This window comes from Pleurodeles waltl, chromosome 2_2, assembly GCF_031143425.1.
Source record: "Pleurodeles waltl isolate 20211129_DDA chromosome 2_2, aPleWal1.hap1.20221129, whole genome shotgun sequence".
Taxonomy (NCBI): Eukaryota; Metazoa; Chordata; class Amphibia; order Caudata; family Salamandridae; genus Pleurodeles; species Pleurodeles waltl.
The window spans coordinates 740528777-740542558 of record NC_090439.1 but is presented as its reverse complement, the minus strand read 5'-3'; positions in this window follow the sequence as shown (position 1 = coordinate 740542558).

Genomic DNA, 13782 nt, shown 5'->3' with positions numbered 1-13782 from the left:
CCCCGTAGGCAAAGGTCGCTCCCGGGGGGAGGTTGGGGGTTGGGGGGGCAAATTTATTTTAGGCCATTTCTGCCCCCCCTGGGGGCAGATCGGCCTATTATTAGGCCGAACCACCCCCAGGGGGGGAGCAGAACCCTCAGGGCACCAGGGCAAATGTTTTTGTTGTGTTTTATTTTTTGGTTGTTTTTTTATAGATGGGGAGCGACCCATCCGGCAAGGGTCGCTCCCCTGGGGGGCAAATTGTATTTAGGCCATTTCTGCCCCCCTTGGGGGCAGATTGGCCGATTTTAGGTCAATCTGCCCCCAAGGGGGCAGAAACCACTAGGCACCTGGGATTTGTTTTTTGGCGCCAATGTCATGCAGGGGGAGCGACCCCATAGGCAAGGGTCGCTCCCGGGGGGGTTGGGGGGGTGGGGGCTGGGGGGGGCAAATTTATTTTAGGCCATTTCTGCCCCCCCTGGGGGCAGATCGGCCTATTATTAGGCCGAACTGCCCCCGGGGGGGGCAGAACCCTCAGGGCACCAGGGCGAATTTTCTTGCTGTGTTTTTTTTTTTTTTTTTTTTTTTTTTTTAGAGATGGGGAGCGACCCATCAGGCAAGGGTCGCTCCCCTGGGGGGCAAATTGTATTTAGGCCATTCTGGGTAACAGAACTTGGTCCGAGCCCCGCAAGTCACCCCTCCTTGGATTCCCCTAGGTCTCTAGTTTTCAGAAATGCAGAGGTTTGGTAGGTTTCCCTAGGTGCCGGCTGAGCTAGAGGCCAAAATCTACAGGTAGGCACTTCGCAAAAAACACCTCTGTTTTCTTCCAAAAATGTGGATGTGTCCACGTTGCGCTTTGGGGCGCTTCCTGTCGCGGGCGCTAGGCCTACCCACACAAGTGAGGTATCATTTTTATCGGGAGAATTGGGGGAACGCTGGGTGGGAGGAAATTTGTGTCTCCTTTCAGATTCCAGAACTTTCTGCCACAGAAATGTGAGGAACATGTGTTTTTTTTGCCAAATCTTGAGGTTTGCAAAGGATTCTGGGTAACAGAACCTGGTCCGAGCCCCACAAATCACCCCTCCTTGGATTCCCCTAGGTCTCTAGTTTTCAGAAATGCACAGGTTAGGTAGGTTTCCCTAGGTGCCGGCTGAGCTAGAGGCCAAAATCTACAGGTAGGCACTTTGCAAAAAACACCTCTGTTTTCTTCCAAAAATTTGGATGTGTCCACGTTGCGCTTTGGGGCGTTTCCTGTCACGGGCGCTAGGCCTACCCACACAAGTGAGGTATCATTTTTATCGGGAGACTTGGGGGAACATAGATTAGCAAAACAAGTGTTATTGCCCCTTGTCTTTCTCTACATTTTTTCCTTCCAAATATAGGAGAGTGTGTAAAAAAGACATCTATTTGAGAAATGCCCTGTAATTCACATGCTAGTATGGTCACCCCGGAATTCAGAGATGTGCAAATAACCAGTGCTCCTCAACACCTTATCGTGTGCCCTTTTTGGAAATACAAAGATTTTCTTGATAACAATTTTTTACTCTTTATATTTCAGCAAATGAATTGCTGTATACCCGATATAGAATGAAAACGCACTGCAGGGTGCAGCTCATTTATTGGCTCTGGGTTCCTCGGGTTCTTGATGAACCTGCAAGCCCTATATATCCCCGCAACCAGAGGAGTCCAGCAGACGTAACGGTATATTGCTTTTGATAATCTGACATTGCAGAGAAAAGTTACAGAGTAAAACGTAGAACACAATTGATGTTTTTTTCACCTCAATTTCAATATTTTTCTTTTTCAGTTGTTATTTTCTGTAGGAAACCCTTGTAGGATCTACACAAATGACCCCTTGATGAATTTAGAATTTTGTCTACTTTTCAGAAATGTTTAGGTTTCTGGGATCCAGCATTGTTTTCATGCCCATTTCTGTCACTGACTGGAAGGAGGCTGAAAGCACAAAAAATTGCAAAAATGGGGTATGTCCCAGTAAAATGCCAAAATGTTGTTGATAAATTGGGTTTTCTGATTCAAGTCTGCCTGTTCCTGAAAACTGGGAGGCTGCTGAGTTTATCACCGCAAACCCTTTGTTGATGCCATTTTCAGGGGAAAAACCACAAGCCTTCTTCTGCAGCCACTTTTTCCAATTTTTTTGATAAAAACGAAATTTTCCCAGTATTTTGGCCAATTTCTTGGCCTCCTTCAGGGGAACCCACAAAGTCTGGGTACCTCTAGAATCCCTAGGATGTTGGAAAAAAAGGACGCAAAGTTGGCTTGGTTAGCTTATGTGGACAAAAAGTTATGAGGGCCTAAGCGCGAACTGCCCCAAATAGGCAAAAAAAGGCCTGGCACAGGAGGGGGAAAAGGCCTGGCAGCGAAGGGGTTAATTGCACAGGGCACACATCCTGTCTACCAATAACCCTGTTTCTGACACTGGAGTAATGCTATTGTACACTAGTTTGTCAAGAGACAGTTGATGTTAGGGCAAGGGCAACCTTTCATTGTAGGTGACCATGCCCTGACCTGGTGGGCTTTAAAATTCTAGATGTTCATAGACAGAACTGTCTAACATATTTTGAAGAATTCCATCTGGAATCCAATCATATCTTCTTTCTCTGCTTTCTCAGTTACCCAATAGTAAATCTGGTGACCCTCCAGACCTGTCATTTTATTTTTCACATACTAGATATTGTTACCTTCATCAGTTTTATTACCCTATCTAACCATCATTTCATCTTCTTGATTGTTGTAGAGGTAAGCTAGGTCTGTAGAAGTTGTTTTTACCTCTAAGGACATGCCCATAACAGTTATGTCTAGTTGGGATTTTGTGACTTCAGTCTCGAGTTTTCCTTCATGATCAAGTCCAGCATTGTTTCAGCTACCTTGGCTGTACCTTGTTTTTGCCATGTGCATTTGCTTGTGAGAGCTTCCAAGAATATTAGCTGAAGCATGGGAGTTTGGAAGAAATGAAAAGTATGTGCCAGTGCTCATCAATATTGTCATCAGCCGGGGGGGAGGTGATATAGACTGCAGGTTTTGGAGGCATTAACTCTACAGTCTTCAGCCTGGTGTTGGCTTAGTCCAAGATGACGTATTCAGGTACAATACTGCTCTGTGTGGGAGTATATGGGTAGGTATATATCTTGAGAAACGGGAGCTGCTTTGCCTGCTGCACATTTATAACTCTGAGCAGATGATCTTCACAAAATCCAAAGCAGATATGGTGCCACTGCTTAATATGTCACAGAGGACAGTAAAGATGGCATGTTGCAGCAGTCTCCCCTAGATGGCTCCTACATGCCCTAAAAAATCAGCCAGTCGCACCTACTTTCCATCATACCATAGATAAAAGGTTTCACCAAGTCACCCTCTGTCTCTGTGCCTGTCAGAAAATGAGAGCAGTTTAACATGGTGGCTGGGTGCTGCACCTATAAGGAAGAAGGCAATCCCTCAATGTGAAAGGGAGAGTCCATACTGTGAATCTGTTCTGCCTGCACACTGTGGCTTGCTTCGTGGGTTCATCTTGCTGCATGTCATTGACTCAGGGTGCAGACTTCCTGTTGTGGGTCCCATTGCTAAAGTTTGATCATTCTAAGATGACCCCCATATTTAAGTGCAGGTCTCTGTTGTGGCTCTAGTGTTCAAAGCCAGGTAGGAAAGAGTAGTGTTACCTCAGAACCCTCATGTCATTCAAAGGGACAGACTGGGAACCCAAAGCAGCCCTCAAAAACTTTGTCAGACCAGCCCTATATGGGCATAGCAAGCGAGTATGACTACTACCATAGGGCTTGGGGGGTTCACCCACCAAGAAAATATGGAAATAAATGGCAAAAACTGTGCACTCTACAACACATTTTTCATTATATATTCAATTGGATTCATTTTTAAAGCATAGGTAGTGATGACCTTACAGAGCACCAAGATGCATCCATCTCTATTGGGGTTCTTCAATATTTTCCTCACAATCTAACAGTGCCTCTCATCTCTCCATAGTCCCTCTCTCATATGAATTTCATTTGTTTTATAGTGCCTCTCTTACCAGTGTAGGGACATCAAACACACATTCAGAGCCAATAAATCATCTGTGTGTAAATCAGTACATAGAATATGTTAACAAAGGGGACTACAAAGTGTAGGATTCACATGTAATACATATGGGTAGGCATTTTTGAAGAGTGCTTGTTCTGGGGGATAGGGTTGACTTCACTGATAATAATTTATTTTTACCCAAACAAACCATTTCTAGCAATATTAAGATAATCAAAGGCTGAGATAAACCATAACTTTCTAACATGTGCCATGGATTTTGGAGGCAGATATTTGATGGGAGTTCATTGCTCACTTTGCTAGATTATGATTGCAATTTATGAACTGCTAAGTAACAAAATGAGCTCTGTCGCAAAAGCAGTATCCCATTGAACTATGCACATAAAATACTGTTCTGTGATTTGCATAGTACACGTTCTTTGCAGCAGGCATATTAACTCTATGTACTACCTTAGACGAGTCAAAACTGCCACTTCACAAACTCCAATCTCTCTCCAGCAAGTACTTTAATCAGAAGAGTGACCTTGACACTTTTATTGTTGCCTGAAAACTGTTTTATATACAAGGAACTCTGCAGTGCTTTTAAAACTGCTGCATTGCTAGAAAACCAGCCCTCATTAACAAAAGTGCCACCCCCACCCTTTCAGCCTCCTGGGGAAATGCCTGATGCCCAGTATGGCCAGTCCAGTCTTGTTCATTCATGAGAGGGCACAAGCGACTAACACAAGTACCACCATGTTTCCAGTTCTTGTTCTCTCACCCAGCACTGCTGCAGGGCCCTCTTAGATCAGACAGGGTATCTGTGTAAAACACTGATCAGCGGAGTTCAACCAGGGGGCAACATTCTTGGCTGGGCCTAGTTTCATCCTCCCCATTTCCAGGTTTTTAATAGATATTTGTCAATTGGCCTTTCTCCTCAACCACTGAGCCCAGTATTGGAGGGGGACAAGAGTTGTTATTATTATACATGAATGGGTATTTCATGCAGTCAAACAGATGTCTTGTCGATAGGGTACACATATAATTATCATCTTAGTTATGGAAAACCTGTTTACCAAATTAAAAATCAGAGACTATGCAATTGATCTAACCCACTTGATTAATAGCTTCATTAATCCTCCTTTATCTTATTCAAACACAATCCACGCAATGAAGAAATTATGGGTTTCAGTAACATTTCAAATAGCAAATAGCAAATTAACACCTTTCCTATTGAAGCCATACAATTGTTATATGTGATTGGGTATTATAATTCCATGTATTATGATGTAAGGACACAGAGGGGGTTATTCCAACTTTGGAGGAAGTGGTAATCCGTCCCAAAAGTGACTGTAAAGTGACGGATATACCACCAGCCGTATTACGAGTCCATTATATCCTATGGAACTCGTAATACGGCTGGTGGTAAATCCGTCACATTTGGGACGGATTACCACCTCCTCCAAAGTTGGAATAACCCCCAGAATGTCAATGACACCAGTAATATCTGTTCATTAGGATCACCCCAAATCCCTGGTATGATGCCTGTTCTAATTTTAAATCTCAATTACCATTCTAGTTATTTTTCTCAATGATGTCTTTCAAAAGAGATTTAGGGGGTGATTCTGACCTCGGCGGTAAAATGCCCTTACCGCCGGTCATAAGACCGCCATAACACCGCCGCGGCCGCGGTCAACCGCCACGGTCATTCTGACCCACAACGGCCAACCCTCCAAAAATCCGTCCTCCACTGCAGCCCGCCACATCGGCGGGCAGCGATAAACTGGAGATGACCAAACCTCCACCGTCACGCCAACAGAAATACGCCCATGCCATTACGACCCACGAATCCACACGGTGGTCATTCAAACGCGGTATTCCATTGGCGGTACACACCGCCGCGGTCAGAATACACACACATCACCAAAACACAGCCACATTGGACAATTTGAAATACACACACCTGATACACATACACACACCACTCCCACACAATCAACCAACTATAAAACACACACCCACATCACCCACAAACCCCTGTGACCATAATTACTGAGAGAAGGAGAGAGAGACACAGCAGACAATCCATAGCAAGACACACTGAGGCACACTACACCATCACACACACCACATAGTAGCACAAAGGACCACACACCAACATACTCATCATCACATACACCACCCCACACCTCACCCACACCACCCCATGGCACCCCAAAGGCACCCACGCTTTTCGGACCAAGAACTCCGGGTCATGGTGGAGGAAATCCTAAGAGTGGAACCCCAGCTCTTCGGCTCGCAGGTGCAGCACACCAGTATAGCCAGGAAGGCGGAGCTATGGCAGCGGATCGTGGACAGGGTCAACGCGGTGGGACAGCATCCCAGGAATAGGGAGGACATCCGCAAAAGATGGAACGACCTACGGGGGAAGGTCCGATCGATGGTCTCCAGGCACAACATCGCGGTCCAGAAGACTGGCGGCGGACCCCCACCCACCCCTCCCGAATTTACATCGTGGGAGCAAGAGGTCTTGACCATCCTGCATCCTCAGGGCCTCGCAGGAGTAGCCGGAGGAATGGACTCTGGTAAGTCCCATCTCAACTACTATATCCCCCCCACCCCACCAGCATGCCAACCCACACCCCCACCCTCACCCCCAACCCCCCAGCACATATCCTCCCTGACAATGTTTCACCAGCACAACCCACCCATCCCAACACCAACTCCTGCATGCCAACACAAATCATGGGCACCCATCACCTATGCATGACCACTGCACTAACCCCTCCCCCCCACTAAATACCCTCACAACACCTCCCTCAAGGGAATGCCTGCACTGGGGAACAAGGGCACCCATAACACGCACGCTATTGCACACACAGAAACAATAACCAAACTCTCTTACCCCATGCAGGACCCGAACGACAACACACCAGCCAGGAGGGTCCAGAAGTGTCCATCCCACCACCGGAACAGGCCCACACTGAGGATAGCAGCTCTGTCGACAGTGAACCTGATGACCAGCCCGGACCATCGGGGACCTCTGGGCAGTCGGTTCCCCTCAGGCAGCCACAGGCCACACCAGACCCGACCCCCTCTGCCGACACCAGCACAGCTCCCACCCAGCGGGCCCATGCCTCTGTCTCTAGGACAGCTCAATCAGCGGTGTGTCCGCCACTACAGGGCACCCAGGCTAACCCAACACCCCAACAACAACAGGGACCTGGGGGCAGTGGGAGCGGGCACACCGGCCAGGGGACAGAGGCCGGGGGAAACCGGGCAGCTCGGAGGGCTGCTGTGCGACAGGGGGGGGAGGAGAGGCCCAGGGAACCCACTCTCCAAGAGGCCCTCACCACCATCATGGCAGCCTACCACCACTCCCAAGAAACTATGGCGACGGTACTGGCCAGGTTCACTGAGATCCAGGCACAGCAGGAAGAACGCTACATGGGGTTCAGGGAGGAGCTGAGAATCATCGGGACTGCAATGGGGACCATCGTCCTGGCCCTCCACAGGATAGAGGACGCGTTGCGGGACCATGGTGCACCACACAGGGCCCCTGTCACTAGGCCGGACCAGGAACAGCCTACCACCTCTGCCGGCGCTAGTGGACAGGAGGTCCCAACACCTCGACAGCCCCCCAGAACCCCACCTCCTGCTGAAGAACAACCACCCCGTAAGAGGAGCCTGAGACCAAAGAAAAAGACAGAGTAGGATGTCAAGACCCCCGCCAGCAGGACATACCCCCTGAACTCTTCCCACTGTCCCACATTGCCACCCTGTCCAACCATGAACTGCCTATGCTCCATCCTTCCACAGGCAAAAGAACAATGCACCTGTGAGACTGAGAACTGGACTCTGCCATGGATATTCCTCCACCCCCACCCATCACCCTTAGAATCACATGTACCGATATCTAGCACTGTAAATAAATCACATTTTGCACACTAATCTGTTTTGAGTCATGCTGTCTTATTAACAAATGTATTACATATTAATGTTCAATTTCTGTTCTGTCAATTAGTCATGACAACATACCAATGTCAATACGCTGTATTTCATGGGCGAACCAAGGAGAAGTCAGGTACTGAGTCAGACAGCAGTGCGAAGGGAAGGGAAAGGCAAAAATTACTGAAAAACATCTGTGGGGAACTACAGAAAGTACAGATGCAGGAGGCTAGAAGCAATTGGGAAATGGCGTGGGTGATTCTTACCTGGGTGTCACTGGAAATACTGTTGTATCACTCTATCCCTATTGTCTGTGTCGTCCTCTGAGTCTTCCTCCTCTTCACTCTCCACAGGCTCCACGGCTTCTACAACACCACCATCTGGACCATCCTCCTGCAGGAAAGGCACCTGGCGTCGCAAAGCCAGGTTGTGAAGCATACAGCAGGCCACGATGATATGGCACACCTTCTTTGGTGAGTACATTAGGGATCCACCAGTCATATGCAGGCACCTAAACCTGGCCTTCAGGAGTCCAAAGGTTCGCTCAATCACCCTCCTAGTACGCCCATGGGCCTCATTGTAGCGTTCCTCTGCCCTTGTCCGGGGATTCCTTACTGGGGTCAGTAGCCACGGCAGGTTGGGGTAACCAGAGTTACCTATTAGCCACACACGTTGTCTCTGTAGCTGCTCCATCACATAGGGGATGCTGCTATTTCGCATCACATACGCGTCATGCACTGACCCTGGGAACTTGGCATTTACATGGGAGATGTACTGGTCAGCCAAACAGACCACCTGGACATTCATCGAATGATAATTTTTTCTGTTTCGGTACACCTGCTCATCGTCTTTTGGGGGTACCAAAGCCACATGGGTCCCATCAATGGCACCAATGATGTTGGGGATATGTCCAAGGGCATAGAAATCACCCTTCACTGTAGGCAAGTCACCCTCCTCGGGGAAAATGATGTAGCTCCGCATGAGTTTCATCAGGGCAGACAACACTCTGCTCAAAATCTTAGAAAACATAGGCTGAGACATTCCAGATGACATGGCCACTGTGGTCTGGAATGACCCACTGGCCAAAAAATGGAGGACTGACAAAACCTGCACCAGAGGGGGAATCCCTGTGGGTTGGCGGATGGGGGACATCAGGGCTGGCTCCAGCTGGGCACACAGTTCATGGATAGTGGCACGGTCAAGTCTGTATCGAAGTATTATATGGCGTTCTTCCATTGTCGACAGGTCCACCAGCGGTCGGTACACGCGAGGATTCCTCCTTCTCATCGCAAGTCCCAGCGGACGGTGCCTAGGAAGGACAACATGGAGCACAGAGTCAGCCAAACCACAGGTACGTACAGACAGCTTGCACAGTTAAAGAATGGCAATGGGTTGAAAGGCGTGTATGTGTGGCAATGCAAGGCCTAGGCCTGTGTGTCGCAGTCAAAATTAAGCCATGTGGGCCCTTGAAATGGCGGCTGCCTGACCTGTGAAGTGGGACAATGGGATGTGAGGTCAATGCGCTGGCGGGGCACACCGTGGCGGTAGGCGGTCGCAGACCGCGGCGCAAAGCCGCATTGGTTAACATTGAAGCCTATGGGTTTCAGGAGCCAATAACGAAGTGCGCCGGCGGTCGCGGTACGCACCGCCGCGGTACGCACCGCCGCGGACGTGACCGCCATTTTCTATCTGCTTAATCACTCGAGACCTGATCATCCACAGGAGAGGACCTATACTGCAAGTGCTGCTGTGACCTCGGTCTGGAAGATACAATGGCTGCTGCGACTGGGGAAAGGGCCCCTGCCTTCACGTCTGAAGAGTTGGAGAAGCTCGTGGATGGGGTCCTCCCCCAGTATGCGCTACTCTACGGTCCTCCAGACCAACAAGTGAGTACACCGGGTGCTAATGGAATGGGCTATGCCTGTGTGGATTGGGGTGGATGTAAGTTGGTGGGGTGGGGGGCGAATGAGGAGTGCAACGCCCGACAGATGAGAGCATGTGCCATATGGCAAAGTGGGTGGGGGGGGCCAATTACATCTAACATGCAGGTCATTGATGATTTCCTCCTTTCCACCCTGTACATGTCTAATAGGTCAGCGCCCATCAGAAGATCGACATTTGGCGTGCCATCGCCAAGGAAGTCCGGACCTTGGGGGTCCACAACAGACGGGGCACCCACTGCCGCAAGAGGTGGGAGGACATCCGCCGCGGAACAAGGAAGACCGCAGAAACACTGCTGGGGATGGCCTCCCAACCTAGGAGGGGTGCCAGTCGCACCATGACCCCCCTGATGTCCCGGATCCTGGCGGTGGCCTACCCTGAATTGGATGGGCGCTTTAAGACATCACAGCAGACACAAGGGGGTGAGTATCAGCACATTCTCCTATCTTTCTGCGCAGTGGAGGCGTCTGGGTGGGGGAGGAGGGCTGTGGGTGACATTAGGCCAGGGCGCTTTCTGTAGTGTAGTCCTCTCCCTTAGGCATGGCCCTGTGCCCCCGGCCCCCACCTCGGTAGGGTGACAAGTACAGCCATTGAAGGTCCAGCATCTCCCATGTGCGCGTTTGACGTCTCTTGGCCTGTTGTCTTAGTCAGTAGTACTGAGTAGTGTACCCCGAATGCGCGGCTTAGTGCATTAGGCACCTGTGTCTGTCCTCTCCGCCAACGGTGTTGACATTGCATGCACTCAACCTGGTCTTCTTTTTTCTCCCCCCACCCTTTCTCTTCATCTTCTTGTGCATGTGTGCATTAGCATCATCAGGCGGAGGAGATATGGCATCGGAGCACGAGGGAGCTGCAGGACACAAGGCCCCGGTGGGCCCAGGAACAGACACCGAGGGCACCAGTGATCCGGAGGGCGAGGGGAGCACCACGACGGGGACCGCTGGTGAGAGCAGCGAAAGCGACACGTCCTCGGATGGGAGCTCCCTAGGGGTGGCGGCAACATCCGTGCCCCCCGCCTCTACAGGTACAGCCGCCACCCAGCGCACCAGCCCCGCCCTCCCAGCAGCCCCTCAGTCTTCGCTCCGTGCCGGTTCGCCCAGGAAGGCACGCGTCTCCTTCGCCCCAGGCACCTCAGCCCCTGCCCCTGTTGCCCCTGCTGCCCTCAGTGCGGAGCTCATTGACCTGGTAAGGACGCTCATTGTTGGGCAGACGACCCTTTTGAATGCCATCCAGGGTGTGCAAAGGGAGGTGCAACAGAGCAATGCTTACCTGGAGGGCATTCATTCGGGTCAGGCTGCCCATCAACGAGCGTTCACTGCTCTGGCCTCAGCACTGACCGCAGCCATTGTCCCTGTTTCCAGCCTCCCTCTTCTGACTGCCTCCAGCCTGTCTCTGTCTCCTGTTCCTCAGCCTATCCCATCCACACCATCAGACCAGCCTGCACACACCTCAACACCCAAGAGCAGCTCATCCAAACACAAGCACCACAGATCCCGCAAACACTCACCCGAGCAACACCCAAATGCAGACATGCCAACAGCCACTGCCACCCCTGTGTCCCCCTCCTCCTCGTCTCCCTCCTCCCTCCCTGTGACGTCTACACTCACACCTGCATGCACCCCAACATCAGCCAGTGCTTCCATCACCACCTCACCCTCCAGTACAGTCCACACTCGTGCAGTCACCACCCCCACTGCCATGTACACGTCCCCTGTGTCCTCTCCCACTGTGTCTGTCACCCCCTCTTCCAAGACACACAAACACAGGCAGCCACCCACCCAACAGCCATCCACCTCACGACAGCCTACAGCACCAGCACCTTCACCCAATGACAGCACACCTGACTCTCCTACAACCACCTCCTCTACCTCCACTTCCATCTCCACTTCTCCTACCCTTTACCTTGGCCCTAAAAAACTTTTCCTGGCTAACCTTAACCTCTTTCCCCCCGATGACCTCCCCCATCCATCTTCAAAGAGTCCCAAGAGCACCGCAGCCACCACCAGCCCAGCTTTGGGTGTCACTGTTGTGCCTGGGTTCTGGAGCCCACCCTTTGCCAGCAGTGACACATCGATCAGCAGCAAGGACACGTCCAGCCCCCCCCCCGGCAAGAGGACCGACAGGGCTGCCCCCAAGGAGCAATGTGCGGCCACTTCACCACCCACACCATCTGGGGGAGGCAAGGGCCCGAGAGCCCCATCAAAGGAGCGGAAGGGCAGCAGGAGCGCGGAGAAGGTGGACCCCACATGCCACATCCCAGCTGGGAAGGAGGACACTAAGGAGGCCAGGAGTCCGTCCCTGAAGGGTCCAGAAACGTCACGGTCCGAGGGCGACTGAGCAGGGAGTCGAGGCCAGGTCTGGCTCCCTTGACCTGCTGGATGAGCACCGCTGAACAGGGCCCCGCCGTGGAGAAGAGCACCGCTGAACAGGGCCCGCGGTGCAGAAGATCACCGCTGAACAGGGCCCCGCCGTGGAGAAGAGCACCGCTGAACAGGGCCCGCCGTGGAGAAGAGCACCGCTGAACAGGGCCCGCGGTGCAGAAGAGCACCGCTGAACAGGGCCCCGCCGTGGAGATAGGCACCGCTGAACAGGGCCCGCGGTGCAGAAGAGCACCGCTGAACAGGGCCCCGCCGTGGAGAAGAGCACCGCTGAACAGGGCCCGCCATGGAGAAGAGCACCGCTGAACAGGGCCCGCGGTGCAGAAGAGCACCGCTGAACAGGGCCCCGCCGTGGAGAAGAGCACCGCTGAACAGGGCCCGCGGTGCAGAAGAGCACCGCTGAACAGGGCCCCGCCGTGGAGAAGAGCACCGCTGAACAGCGCCCGCCGTGGAGAAGAGCACCGCTGAACAGGGCCCGCGGTGCAGAAGAGCACCGCTGAACAGGGCCCCGCCATGGAGATAGGCACCGCTGAACAGGGCCCGCGGTGCAGAAGAGCACCGCTGAACAGGGCCCCGCCGTCTCAAGCACCGCTCCGCTGGGCCCTTCTTCTCAAGCACCGCTCCGCTGGGCCCTTCTTCTCAAGCACCGCTCCGCTGGGCCCTTCTTCTCAAGCACCGCTCCGCTGGGCCCTTCTTCTCAAGCACCGCTCCGCTGGGCCCTTCTTCTCAAGCACCGCTCCGCTGGGCCCTTCTTCTCAAGCACCGCTCCGCTGGGCCCTTCTTCTCAAGCACCGCTCCGCTGGGCCCTTCCTCTCAAGCACCGCTCCGCTGGGCCCTTCTTCTCAAGCACCGCTCCGCTGGGCCCTTCCTCTCAAGCACCGCTCCGCTGGGCACCGCCGTCGCAAGCACCGTTTATGGTTCACTGTGCCCACCATGCCTCCTCCTTGACCAGTGGAGACTGTCATCCACCTGATGGACTGTGGCTTTGCACTCCCCAGGATGGTCCAGTGGGCAATCCACCCACTGCAGAGACTTGAGAGACTGTGGCTTTGCACTCCCCAGGATGGTCCAGTGGGCAAACCACCCACTGCAGAGACTTGAGAGACTGTGGCTTTGCACTCCCCAGGATGGCCCAGTGGGCAGGCCACCCACTGTAGAGACATTGAGAGACTGTGGCTTTGCACTCCCCAGGATGGTCCAGTGGGCATGGTGGCTCCTCGTGGATCTGGCGTCGTGGACTCATGTGGCTGTGGTGCCCCCCCCTTCCCTTCCCCCTGAGGTGCCTGTAGTTTTTACATCTGATGCCCCTGCAGTGTTCTCTCCAAAGGACTCAGGTCTCCTGTGTGGGCTTTGCCCTTGTTTCTCAAGACTTTGGCCCACGGACATGCTGAAATCGTAGGTTGTGCAGGACTTGGTACTTCAGTTATACACTGATGTGTGTGTCATTAGTTTTGTTGTGGATATCTTTCATGGTTGTACGCTAATTTTCTGGAGCTTTTTGGTACAT